This window comes from Aythya ferina (assembly GCF_964211825.1).
Source record: "Aythya ferina genome assembly, chromosome: 25".
NCBI classification, from domain to species: Eukaryota; Metazoa; Chordata; class Aves; order Anseriformes; family Anatidae; genus Aythya; species Aythya ferina.
In genome coordinates this window covers 6,414,061-6,425,033 of record NC_140323.1, presented here as the reverse complement: position 1 = coordinate 6,425,033, position 10,973 = coordinate 6,414,061, and the positions used below count along the sequence as shown (strand labels likewise).

The 10,973-nt window shown below is 47.7% G+C and overlaps 1 long non-coding RNA gene across 1 annotated transcript; it reads left to right on the top strand.

Annotated features, from left to right (window-relative positions):
- The first annotated feature begins 785 nt into the window (after positions 1-785).
- On the top strand, positions 786-2,249 carry LOC311423481. The gene is made up of 2 exons (XR_014685727.1): positions 786-2,048; positions 2,088-2,249. It is a non-coding gene; the product is annotated as an uncharacterized lncRNA (long non-coding RNA).
- The last annotated feature ends 8,724 nt before the right edge of the window (positions 2,250-10,973 follow it).

The following is a 10,973-nucleotide window of genomic DNA, read 5'->3' as shown; positions in this document are numbered from 1 at the left end:
AAAGCTTTTCGCTGGTCAGGATGTTCAGGACAAAAGGCAAAGGTTAGGAAGGGCTGAGCTCAGACAAGCGGTGCCAAATCGCCTCCCAAAATTTCCTAACCAAGCTATACTTGCAGCAGTGGCCATCACTGATCTAAAAACCCCCATGACAGTTGGAAGACCCCTGGAAGGGAAAAACACTGTGGAGTATCTGGGAGCATTTTGAATACTGAAGCTGCTGATGCAAAAGGCAATTGAAAAAAAGAACTTAGACTGCAAGATGTTGAGCTGTAGAGGGCACATGGCTTTCCAGAAAAGCAAAGCTACTGTGAGATCTCCAGAGCAGAGACAGACTGATCCTTGCTGTTTGGAGCATGTTTCCTCTCTCAGGGTCAGCAGGGATTGGTTTAGGCTGTATCCTCTGGTCAGGGTTCCTGGAACAAAAGGGTACAAATTCTTGCTTTGGATTCCCATTTACATTAGCGAGACTGTCCCAACACCAAAGGATTCATTGGTCTTGCCTGTGGTCTATGCCCTGCTTTCCCACATGCAACAAGCCTAACCTCATTGCCCTGCTGTTTCTGTGAATAATCAGAAGCAATTTGTGGTGCTGCTGGATCCAGAACAGGAAAACTGGACATTCCCAACAGATACAAGGGAGATAAAAGCAAAGGGGGTAGGGATGAAATCATTGTAGAAATTCAAGGTAATATCTTTATTTTGGGTTGAAATCTTCTCATGTAAAAGCCAAATAAATCTTGACAAAAGTCAATTTATGACAGTCTTTCTGGATTCTGGATGGCTTTTTTTTTTTTTTTTTTTTTCTAAACAGTCTGTAAATATGATTAATCAAGGAGTTTCCTTGGCACCTCCCTGGCTAAGCATACTCGACTGGAACTTGATAGAATGACATGGCTCTCACAATGGTCTGGACCAGCCAATGGAGGGGAAATACTATTTCTCACAGTTCACTGGTGTGTGCTGTGCTCACCCCATACACCTTGCCTACCTCTCAGTCAGCTCAGGTGTTGTATCAGCATGCAGTGGTGACCTGGAAACACCACCCACTCACCAGAAAAGGCCAACACCGGCCCCAGAGACTACGCTCATCTTCTTTCCAAAAACATAATTTTACTTGAGTTGACGTGATCAACATTTTTGCCAGAGTTCACTGACAATCTTTATTATAAGGAAAAAAGGAGATCAATCATTCACTACAAGCCACAGTTATTTTAGTTTAGTTATCTGTGACTTTGGCAGCTCCCAGAAGGTGCCATATCATACTTTTTTTTTTGTTGTTGTTGTTTTTTTCTTATTACAGGAACGTAATATACAAAACTGCAGCCTCTACTATATTTAGTATCAGCTACAGATACCTTCCCCTGCTCATGTGACAAGCACCTCATCCAGGCACATATGATGTCACTGTCTACAGCAGCCAGGGGTGCTGGCACAGATGAACTGTGCTGGTTGTGATGAAAACCACTGACTTCACAGATGTTCTACAGCTACAGGCAAAGGCCATGATGCACGTAGCCAAAACAGCCCACTGCCAGGGGCTTCTTTGCTGTAGACGCTTTCCTGTTCACAGCTGTTCACCAAAAGCTTCCAGGACAGTGCACAGGTATGGTATTTGTAGCAGATCGCTACCTGCAGTCTAAGGAAATTAGGACAAACACTACTCCACTTCAGGCTAGCAGGGACTCTTTAACTTTACCAGAACTATCAGGCCATCCTGCTACAATACTAAGCTACCTTAGAAATTGATATGGCATGATGTCAGGGTCAAGTTACATCATCCCCCCCATCACACCAAGGAGGCAGCCAACCTCTCTGGCGCATATGCCCGCTCCATGCCACCAGGACAGTAAGCAAGCAGCCACACGACGTATTTTGGAAAAAGCCCAGCGAGAGGTTGGATTTCGCCAATTAAAACATCCAGAGCACTGCCAGTGCAAAGGTGCAGAAACCTGCAGGCCCTGGGGAAGGATCTGAACGCCGTCACACAACGCAGTGTAACAAAGCAGAGGGGCACCGCAGGGCCGCGGCCGCCACAGCGGCAGGGGAAGGCGGCAGGGGAAGGCGGCAGGGGAAGGCGGCAGGGGAAGGCCGCGGCTTGGCCCCGCCGGCGGAGGAACACCCGGAGGGGGGTCTGGCGCTGCCGTCACGCGATAGAGCCCCCTCGCATGTTTTAAAAGGCCAGTGCTGCGCATGCGTACGGAGGACTTTGCCCGTGCCTGCCATGTTGGAAAGGGGCAAAAGTACGCGCTGAAGGCCCCACCCCCTCGGGCACGTCCTAAAGAACGTCGGGGAGCGACGCGACTTGCGGGGCCACCGGCGGGGCGGGGCTTCTTGTACACGTTCAGCGCTCTGCGCCGGGTCTCCGTGGAAACGAGGGCAGTGACGGGACCTGCTGCAGGCTCGGGCCGTTAACAGGGCTCTGGGGCTCCCCGCTGCACCGAGGGGCTTGCAGGGCCTGGGCAGCGAATAAAGCCGCTTTCTTACGTAGTTGCTTTCTGCATTTTGTGGTGGCTTTCCTTGAAGGCAAAGGAATAAGCAGATTTGCAGGCCTGAGATCGATTCTGAGGGTTAAACCTACCTAATCACAGAATCGTTAAGGTTGGAAAAAAACCTCCAAGAGCACCTGGTCCAGCCACTCCCCCACTAATGTCACCCACTAAACCACGTCCCTAAGCACCATGTCCAGCTTTTCCTTGAGCACCCCCAGGGATGGTGACACCACCACTTCCCTGGGCAACCCATCCCAACACCTGACTACTCTGAGCAGAAATGGCTCCTCATTTCCCACCTGAACCTCCCCTGGCACAACTTGAGGCCATTCCCTCTGGTCCTATCACTGGCTATCTGCAAGAAGACGCCGACCCCCAGCTCCCTACACCTTCCTTTCAGAGAGCTGCAGAGAGCAATGAGGTCTGCCCTGAGCCTCCTTTTCTCCAGACTAAGCAACCCCAGTTCCCTCAGCCGCTCCTCACAGGACTTGTGTCCCAGACCCTTCACCAGCCTCGTAGCTATTCTCTGGACACACTCCAGGGCCTTGACGTGCTTCTTGTAGTGAGGGGCCCAAACCTGAACACAGCACTTGAGGTACAGCCTCACCAGAACTGAGTACTGGGGGACTATTACCACCCTGGTCCTGCTGGCTGCACTATTCCTGATAAAGGGTCTGGCTGAGTCAGGGCCTTCCTACCCTGCAGCAGATTGACACTTCCCCCCAGCTTTGTGTCATTTGCAAACTTAGTTAAGGCGCACTCAATTCCCTTATCCAAATCATCAATAAAAATATTAAAGAGGATGGGCCCCAACACAGGCCCCTGGGGAGCACTACTTGTGACCAGCTGCCAGCTGGATTTCACTCCATTCACCACCACTCTCTGGGACCAGCCATCCAGCCAATTTTTAACCCAGCAGAGTGTACCTGTCCAAGCCATGGGCTGCCAGCTTCTCTAGGAGAATGCTGTGGGAAACTGTGTCAAAGGCCTTGCTGAAGCCTAGGTAGACTATGTCAACAGCCTCATCCACCAGGCAGGTTACTTCATCATAGCAGATGTGGTTGGTCAGGCAAAACTTGCCTTTCATGAACTGATACTGACTAGGCCTGATCCCCTGGTTGTCCCACATATGCTGTATGATTGCATTCAAACTGACTTGTTCCACCACCTTTCCTCGCACCAAAGTCAGGCTGACAGGCCTGTTGTTCCCCAGCTTCTCATTATGACCCTTCTTATAGATGGGCATCACAATAGTAAGCCTCCAGTCCTCTGGGATCTCTCCAATTTACCATGACTGCTGATAGATGATGGAAAGCATCTCAGCAATCATACCTGCCAGCTCCCTCAGCACCCTTGGGTGGACCCCCTCTGGCTCCACAGACTTGTGACAGGCTAGGTGGAGCAGCAGGTCTCTAACTGTATCCACCTGATTTGTGGTAGGTTTATTCTGCTCCCCATCCCAGACTTTCAGGTCAGGAGGCTGAGTACCCCAAGGATAACTGGTCTGACTATTAAAGACAGATGTAAAGAAGGCATAGAGAATCTCAGCCTTTTCCTTATCCTCAGTAGTCATGTTCACCACCACAACCAGGAAAGGATTAGTCCTCCTCTTACTGTTAATAGATTTACAAAAACATTTTTTTTTTTTGTCTTTTACCACAGTGGCCAGGTTGAGCTCCTGCTAGGCTTTAGCCTTTCGGAATTTTTCCCTGCATATGCTACCAAATTCCTTGTTCTTTCCTCAAGTTGCCTGTCCCTTCTTCCCCAGACATAAACTTTTTTTCCTCCCAGAGACTCAGTAGATGTTCCCTGTTCAGCCATGACAATCTTCCTAGGTAGCAGAAAAGCTCAGAATGAGGGAGAGCTTGGAAGGTCATGTCTAGTTGTGCTCCTCTAAGCAGTGTCAGCCATGGGATCAGGTCAAGTGCTCAAATTGAGCCTTAGGTCTGTGGGAGAGCTAGGCTTCAAAAAGAAGCCTGCTTTGCAGGAGGAATTAATAAACATGAGTAGATGGGCCCATGTGTCTCAGGGTTCTCCAAACATTTGGCAGTAATTGCACTCTTATAAAATACAGCTGCTTGTAAGAAAAGATGCCAGCTGCTTTGCATTGGGAGGGATGGCAACAGTAGGAAGAATTCAAAATATTTTAGCAATAGAGGTTTCAGAAACTTAAATAATGAGAAACAGGTACTTTTCTTGTGCCAGGCGTACAGTCAGTTCTGGCTTTGTCATGTAGCATAATGTTCTACTGAGGAAGTGTCAGCCCAGGAAGGACAACTGCCCTGATGCTTCTCATGAGTGTTGGGTGCTTTCCTCTTCCTGTTTTGGCTGTTCAGCTTTATCACTCAAAATGATTGGAAACTCATGGAAATTTGGGTAGAAGCAAGACTAAAGCAATTACATAATGAGGAAGTCTAAGATCTGCTTTCCAGTCTCTAAATGTTTCACACTAAAATATGGCACTGAGCTCTGAACAAGCAGATGGTTTGACCTTCCTATTGCCTTGCTTGTCAGAGCTGCCTGGGCAGTGAGGTGATGAGTGTTCATCAGGGAGTGGAGTGGGGTGGCCATGCCATCTGGCTCATGGCTCTGGTCACACTGAATCATGCTGATTGTCATCTTTTGGGATGGTGCCGGTGTCAATACAAGCAGCTCTTTGGCAGCACCTGTGGTTCAGAGCCTAAGGCTCTGATAAAAAAAAAAAAAAAAAAAAAAAAAAAAAGTGATAAAATTGGCTCTTGGAAGGAAAAAGTCTTTTGCATGGTATTGTCATTGTCATTGCAAATGATCATGCAGTCTAGAATAAAACCTTTCATTTGAAGCAACAGTATTGCTATGGCTGTGACAAATAACTGGAGAAGACCAAATAGTTTGTTCTCCTTATGTCTGTGGCATTTAAAAGCCATGGGTTGGGTTGTGTCTCATATTGCATCATCATGCCAAAGCTGAGTAATTGATGGGACTGGTAACAAGCTATGAGAGCATTAAATGTATCAGGGAAGATGAAGGGGGCCCTGGGGAGCTGTTGGCATCTGTCACTGACACATTTGGGAAGGAGAATACCAATTGCTGTGTGGAGTTTGCTTCAGGGTGGCTTTTGTAGTTGGTGTATGTGGATGAATGCAGTAGTCTCTAATGGGGATTGTCGTTTTTTTTCTAGTCACAGCCCTTTCTGTGCCTCAGTTTCCTCTGTTGTAAAGCAGAGGCGGTGCAGGAGGAGTTGCAGATACAGATTTACAGAGGGTTGGTACAAGAAAGCATTTTCTCTGAACAATAAAATCACTTGTAGATCAGATGAGGCAGCGAAGTTTCCAGTGGATGGAAGGGGGTGTGTGCAGCAAGGCAATAGACCTCCCTTTCTCTCCATGGTCTGTCTGGTTCCTGGATGAGTCACATCCCTTTTGTTCCTACACTAAGCCAAGGTGAGAGATATGGGATTGAAATGGAAATTTGGGCCATGCTGGTGTGGTCCACCCTAGCACAAAATGTGTATTAGAGCCAAAGTTTCCTGCTCCTTCTGGACAAAGTGTTTTGTCTTCAGTAAGCAGGACATGCAGAGACCAGGTTGCTTACTACACCCCTGTTCTTTCCTGACCACTTCTTCAGGTTAAACCTGGGGTTAAACCACCAAATCCCAGAGTCCTGTGGAGGCAGTACACAAAATAAGGTCATGAGAAGAGGTGGGAGGGATGAACCCTGAAATGTGCTGGCCAGTGAGCCCAGGGAGCTGTTGGTAGGAAGAGCACATGGCTACATTTGGGCTCTTTATAGCCAATAGATGGATCAGCCTTTCCTCCCACAGGGTATCAGGGAAGCCCATGGCTAGGCTGGATGGAGGGAGTGAGAACTTTGTGCCAGACAAGGCCAGCTGTGCAAGGGGGAATGAATCTCCTGGCTCAGGACTTTAAAAAGTGATCAATTATGGAATAAAATAGAGTTGAGCACAGTGCAGGCTGTTGTAGAACTGGTATCCAGGCTCTTTGTTTAGGAGAGGTAGTGGTCCTTGAAACCCTTCATTCATGCTCAGGAAATCTCTAGTGATGTGAGTCAGCAACTGACACAGCCTCTTCAGCTCTCTGCCCTGGAAACAAGCTAGCATGGGAGCATGGGTTTGCAAGAGCTGCAAGTGCTGCTATAGCCCTGGATTTCTGCAGACCTTCACAAGAGGGCAGAAAATGGCTGAGGAACGCATGTGGCTCTGAAAGCGTGACAGCGATTTTGATGGAAAATTCTTGGAGACGTTCTGGTCTGCTCTGAGGCAGAAGTGCATTGTGGATTCACCAGAAGAGTTGGCATAAAAATGTAGCAGAAAGCAAAAGCAACTGAAGCAGCCCTGCTGTAAGCACCCCGGTATGAAAAGTGCATTTTGTGTGAGCAGAAGAACAGCTGCCCTCATCCCTGTATTATAAATGAAGTCTCAACTCAATCTGAATTTAGTAATATTTATAAAAGACAAGTAAACAGCACTGGGTGTGCGGGGAGTCTATCCTCTACCAACACGCACACACGAACATCAAACATTCTACATATACAGATCATTGCTTTTACGTACTATACCCAAGTACACCTATACATATGTACAATCAGAAAAGGTAACAAACAATCCTTTAAGTTCCATGGCTTAACAGTCTCCATTTTCCACTCCTTTCCTTAATTACAAACAAGTCTCTATTTTCCATTCCTTTTGAACAATATGTCTTGCTTTAAGTTGTCAAGCAACTCGGCCTTTGGGCCTTACGTATCCCGCTCTTCCCGGATCAAAGAAAAGCATATCCATCTCCTTTTCAAGGCCAACAGTGTCTGGGTCAAAAGGCACGTCCAGGTCAGCAGGGGGCGTAACAGCAAAGGCCTGTAGCGGCGGAGGGGCCGATGGCATAGCAGTCTGATCAGTAAAGGAGCCCGCAGCTCCCTCACTATCTGGGAAACCACACGTTTCTGACTGTGGTCCCACAGGGCTCTTTAAGGCCTCAGAGACAGCTCGCCAGGTGCCGAGCAATCCCACTGCAACCTTGTCGTTTTTAGTTGCAGAGTCCCACAAATTGACATCAATTTGGTCCCATATTTCAGGCTCATAAACTGTCCGATTGTTAATAAGGAGAATAAGCTGTAAGGTTACCAGGACAGCCTTTGTTCCTAAGGACGTATGATTCCCCATAATGAGCAACTGCTTACCAGTGAGAGGCAGTTGTGTGCACGGGTCCACGTCTCTCAGCTTGAGCTTCTTCCCAGCTCCTGTGTGCCTGTTTCCAGCGACTTTCTGTACGTGCTTCTCTGAGCAGTTTGCTGAGTTTGGCCGAACCCATCTTCATGAGGCAATCACTGTGCCTGTTCCTGTCCTGGTCTCCGTTCTGCTAGCCTGTTCCTTTTAATCCCTTCTAACTTCATTGTGTTGACTTTTTTTAAGGACAGGCTCCTCTCTTACACCCTTCTCCCCACAGCAGTCTTTTTCAAAAACAACTTTCCATTGGTCAAACAACTTTGCATATAACAGCAACAGCAAACACCCAGCAACTTCCATGCCTTACTGGCTGGAGAACAAGAGACCAGCTGGAGAACAAGAAACCGGAGACTGCATGGAGTCTCCTGAATCACCCTTCTTTGTTCCCTCTAAACTCTTTTATATTCCTGATGGCCTCGTCGTTAAGAGTCTGATGGGGCTTTCCGACCCCCATGGCCACACTCCCAAATCTCTCCCTTCTTTATTTATACCAACCATTTTCTCGACACGAATTACCACTCCATATATAACATTTTCAAGGCCAATAGGGCCTGGGTCAAAAGGCACGTCCAGGTCAGCAGGGGGCGTAACAGCAAAGGCCTGCGATGGCTATAGCGGTGGAGGGGCCGATGGCATAGCAGTCTGATCAGTAAAGGAGCCCGCAGCTCGCTCACTATCTGGCAAACCACACGTTTCTGACTGTGGTCCCACAGGGCTCTTTAAGGCCTCAGAGACAGCTCGCCAGGTGCCGAGCAATCCCACTGCAACCTTGTCGTTTTTAGTTGCAGAGTCCCACAAATTGACATCAATTTGGTCCCATATTTCAGGCTCATAAACTGTCCGATTGTTAATAAGGAGAATAAGCTGTAAGGTTACCAGGACAGTCGTCGTTTCTAAGGATCTATGATTCCACATAATGTGTAACTGCTTACCAGGGAGGGGCAGTTGTGTGTGCAGGTCCGCTTCTCTCAGTTTGAGCTTCTTTCCAGCTCCGGTGTGCCTATTTCCAGCGACTTTCTGTACGAGCTTCTCTGAGCAGCTCAGTGAAGTGAAAATTTGGGATCCATCAATTCCAGGTACTCCTGAGCAGGACCCGTTCAAGTAGGTTTTAAGTCATTTTGGTTTTGTTTATTTGTAATGTTGCCTTGTTCCTAATGTTCCAAGCAAATGACAGTGTTGTGATGGTACTGTGCTGCTGGACATGGCTTACCAGCTTGATGTTTGTCAGAGTCAACTCCCTGTGACCAAGTGATGGGGATTTGTGACCAGCAGGAACCATGCTGCACTACAAGTTGCACTCATAGAGATTTTGGGGTGGTTTAAGGAGAAATCAATGAATGTGAAGCGGCTCTGATTTCCGGGGCATGAGGACTCTGAGCCTTACTGGTGCTGTGGAAGGAGATACCTCGCTGGCTACCTGAGGGTGACTGTCCACACAGTAGAGCCAGCTTAGTGCTCGTATGTCTGCACCCCCTGCTTAAGTTCACAGCCTGCCCCATTAGCATAAGCTGTGAACAGCAGTGACTGAAGTTGGGCAGTGCCATACGGCATCTGGGGAGGTGAGAGACGGAGCTGCCAAATGTGTGTCAGGGCAGAGAGCTGCTGCAGGCAGCAGCATGCTGGCCTTTTCTGAAAGGGCAGATCCAGGCAATCAGAGAGGATTTGGAGAGAGCCAATGTAGCTTGTCTAGGAGACACAAAGTAAAAGGCTCAAGCAAGAACCGGTCAAAGATCTTTTCTGAAGGACCTGTGGAGAGATGTGCAACAGAGACTCAGCTAAACCATAACCCACATCATCAATCCGTATTCAGGTACAGATGTGGCTTCCCCAGGAACACCCTGAGACCCCATCTGTGAGGGTCTGAAGAGCTGGGTGCGGGCTCTGCCTTGGGGTAGGTTATAGTGCTCCTGGGCTTGGACCTCAGCATCATCACCTATTCAGCATCCCCTGGGAACTGTCAAACTGGCAATACAGGGTACCTATTGTGTTGCTTCCCCCCAGTTTTCATCTTTTGTGATACCTACCTCATTCTACAGGAGGGTTTCTCTGTCTCCTTCCTTTCGAGGTTTTAAACATCTCAGTCCAAATATAGATCAGCAAGAGGTATTGCTTATACTTCCAGATAAGGAAAAAAACAAAAACAAAAACCATCCCACCGGGGATGGGTAGCACTACCTGGTGCAGCAAAATTGCTTCTGTATTCCTAGCATGATGCTCTTTCTTAAATATTGTACCTATGAGTCTTTAGCTTGTGCTGTTCAGAAAAAATGCAAGCTAAAAACTACCACCTTGTGAGGAGAAGTGGAAAAAAAGACTGAAAAATAATCTCAAAGTGCTGCTATGGGCTGCTGACAGAAAGCATTAATGTTCAGTCCCTGGGATAGAGCTTGGTTTCCTTAGAGAAGTAAGTAGTGATGCATATTAATTGAGGAGGAATACATTTCTGTAATTTATTAAGGAGAGTAGTGCTTTTTTTGTATGAATGTTTAATGAAAGAGCCCCCTTCCCCCAGTTCAATTTCTCCTCATTTCAGCCATGTTCAAGAGCATTCCTGGGCAGAAGGAGCCAAAGGTATTGCTGTGTCATCCCAAAACCCAGACCTGGGTTGTGATCTTCCCTCTCTCAGGAGTTTAACATTTTCCTCTGTGGCTCCATCATTCTTCTGGTTTTTATTGCAGGTGCACAAAGGATCAGAGTATCCTGGAGTGAGCACTGCCCATCCTGCTCCCAAGGAGCAGCTGCGCTGTCTGCAAACACTGCTCATGCCCCGTGAGGCTGTCCGAGTTTCTTTACCACTGTAGAGATGGAAAATGAGTTTTGTGAAATATGTTCATCTGATTCATGTCAATATGGAACAGTGCTAGGGCCTCATGACGAAATGTGACCTTCTGTCTTACATACCCTTGTATAACCACAAGTCCAAGAGAAACAGTGGTTAGCATATATAGTTCTTGTATCTTGCAAAAGAATGGTCTAGCAGTTTGTGTTGATAGAGGGTTTGAAGGGTAAACCTTGAGACTTGGGTCTGGGAGATAAGAGAATAGGGGGGAGTTTTTTGAGATAACTGCTGACTATTACACAAGACACAACTTTCTGACATCCAGCCCAGAGACTACTAAATAAGGAGAGGGGGAAAGCTGAAGAACGACCGAAGGACAAAGCCTGGGAGGAAGACTACGAGCCTTCAGTACGAGCAACCCCCAGAGGGGCCACCAGAGGCTGATACGCATGCATCCATGGGATGGTTTGAGTCCTGGGAAACTAAT